Source organism: Caretta caretta, chromosome 1, assembly GCF_965140235.1.
Source record: "Caretta caretta isolate rCarCar2 chromosome 1, rCarCar1.hap1, whole genome shotgun sequence".
Classification (NCBI taxonomy): domain Eukaryota; kingdom Metazoa; phylum Chordata; order Testudines; family Cheloniidae; genus Caretta; species Caretta caretta.
Window position 1 is genome coordinate 8,224,953 of NC_134206.1, and position 2,494 is coordinate 8,227,446.

The window sequence follows — 2,494 nt, forward strand, 5'->3', positions numbered from 1 at the left end:
TCAAAAGAATATTTTTTCTCCATCTTTTTTATGGCAGCCTTTCAAATACTTGAAGACAATTATCATGTCATAGATTCATAGATATTAAGGTCAGAAGGGACCATTATGATCATCTAGTCTGACCTCCTGCACAATTCAGGCCACAGAATCTCACCCACCCACTCATGCAATAAACCTCTCTCATGCCTGACACACCTCCCGATGCGGGGCTCTGGCCCCTTCCCCACCATGCACTCATCCCAACCATGACTGCCCCCTGCAGGATGCTAATCGATTGTCAGACGGAGCAACCCCAACAGCTCAGGCTTTCCCAGCCCACAGCACCCCATCTCAGCCCCTTGTGTCTTCTCATTATTGGGATTTGGGGCAGGTGCTGTCCGTCCAGCACCCAGCACCATGGGGACATGATGAGCCCCCTGGAGGGTACTGCGGCACATGGTCACCTTACAATGGAGCTGTCTGTGTTCATTAGATGCTACGGGGATAGTGCTGGGGGTGACCCAGATGGGAACAGGAGTCCTGAAGCAACTTTCACTGGTTCTTGGTCTAGTCCTGACCCAAATCTAGTCCCTGGGACTCCCCATCCCACTCCTCCCCAGCCCTCCCCACTTTTCTGGGTCTTTAGAAGCAATTAGAAAGGTGACAACTCTATGAGTTGTACATAGACAGATTCCCCAGTTTGTCATGCTGAAACAGCACAGTAAGGTCAGGGAAAGGTTTAATGTCTCTTTGACTGGCCAGTCAGTGATTCAGGGAAGAGGCCCGAGCACCGTGTCAGCAGCCAGCTCTGCATAGAGTGCGGTCTGAGAACCAGAGCACCAGGAGAAAATTTTAGGTCCCTTAATGAGTAAAGAGCTGGAGCAGCCTATCCCGGATGTCCTGGGTCTTCGCCCCATAGATGATGGGGTTTAGCATGGGGGGCACCAGCAGGTACATGTTGGCCATGAGAACACGCAAATGCAGGGCCACATTGTGCCCAAACCGTTGCGTGAGGGCGGCAAAGAGATGTGGGATGTAAAAGGCTAAGATGACACAGAGGTGGGAGCCTCAGGTCCCAAAAGTCTTGAGGCGGGTGTCCTTTGTTGGGAGGCTGAAGATGGCCCTGAGGATCTAGGTGTAGGATATGGCAATAAAAAACACATGCATACCAATCACCAAGAATGCCACAGAGAGGCTGTAGTAACTACTGACGCTGATGTCGGTGCAGGCCAGCTTCACCACAGCTATGTGCTCACAGTAGGTATTTGGAATGATGTTAGTTCTACAATATGGCCACCTCCTCACCAGGAAGGGATAGGGCAGTATGAGCATGATGTCGCGCAGCACCACGGCCAGGCCAATTTTGGCCACCACAGGGTTTGTCAGGGTGGTTGAATGTCTCAGGGGATAGCAGATGGCCACATAGAGATCAAAAGCCGTGGCCACGAGGATTCCAGACCCTATCAAAAAGAAGCTGAGAATGAAGTACATCTGAGTGAGGCAGGCACTGAAATTGATCTCCCTGGAATTGAACCAGAAGATGCTCAACATTTTGGGCAGAATGGATGTAGACAGGACCAGGTCGGTGAAAGCGAGCATGCAGAGGAAATAGTACATGGGCCCATGGAGTCTCAGCTCCATCTTTATGATGAACAGGATGGTGAAGTTCCCCAAGATGGCTATGGCGTACATGGTGCAGAAGGGGATGGAGATCCAGACATGGGCTTCTTCCAGGCCAGGAATGCCCAGCAGGATGAAGGTGGAGGGGTTGGTGAAGTCAGTTGAGTTGGAATCTGACATGGAGTAGGAGAGAAGATGTCCAATGCTGAGGCACAACGGTGTCTCCTGCATGTACCAACGTTCCCCTGACTTCCTATATGTGCCCAGTGTGTAGGGTGATGGTCGCAGGACAAATACCTGGATTTAGAGACAGTGTTAATGTGAGACACTTCATGCACTACTGGAGGCTGTTCTCATGGATGAAACAGCTTGGTCGCTTTTCACAGACTGAAATACTGCATTTTCTTTATTCAGATTAATGAATTATGAACAACTGACCCTACTAATGTCAATTCCATATTGTATGGTGCTCCTTTCGTCAATAATTCCTACACATCGTGGTGTGGGAAACCTTAATAGGCACCAGCAGGAAACACGAGTGGATACTGGTTATCCCTTATTGTTCCCTAGGCCTTCTCTAGTCTGCCACATTTTTTTGCCAAAAGGCAGCATTTGGTGAAGAAATAGTGGATGTTTAAATACTGCAAACCCAGTTTCGATGGCAGAACTCCTCAGTTTGAGTGATGTAATAAAGTTGCAAGACTTGCAAGGTTTTTACACAACATTTTTGTCGCCAAAGTGCCAGTGTAGACACCGTACTTGATTTTATCACTTTAATTAGCCCATTGCTTTTCTCCCACGCCCAACATCCCCCACCCCTGGGAACACTCACCATGCTTTTAGTGTTCGTCAGCATGTGTGCTTGTCAAGGGTCAGTGGGAAAGGGATAGGTGTG

At 49.2% G+C, this 2,494-nt stretch overlaps 1 pseudogene; it reads right to left on the minus strand.

The window, feature by feature from the left end:
* Window positions 1–840: 840 nt before the first annotated feature.
* LOC125645341 (olfactory receptor 52R1-like) lies at window positions 841–1,779 on the minus strand (annotated as a pseudogene).
* Between the last annotated feature and the right edge of the window lie 715 nt (window positions 1,780–2,494).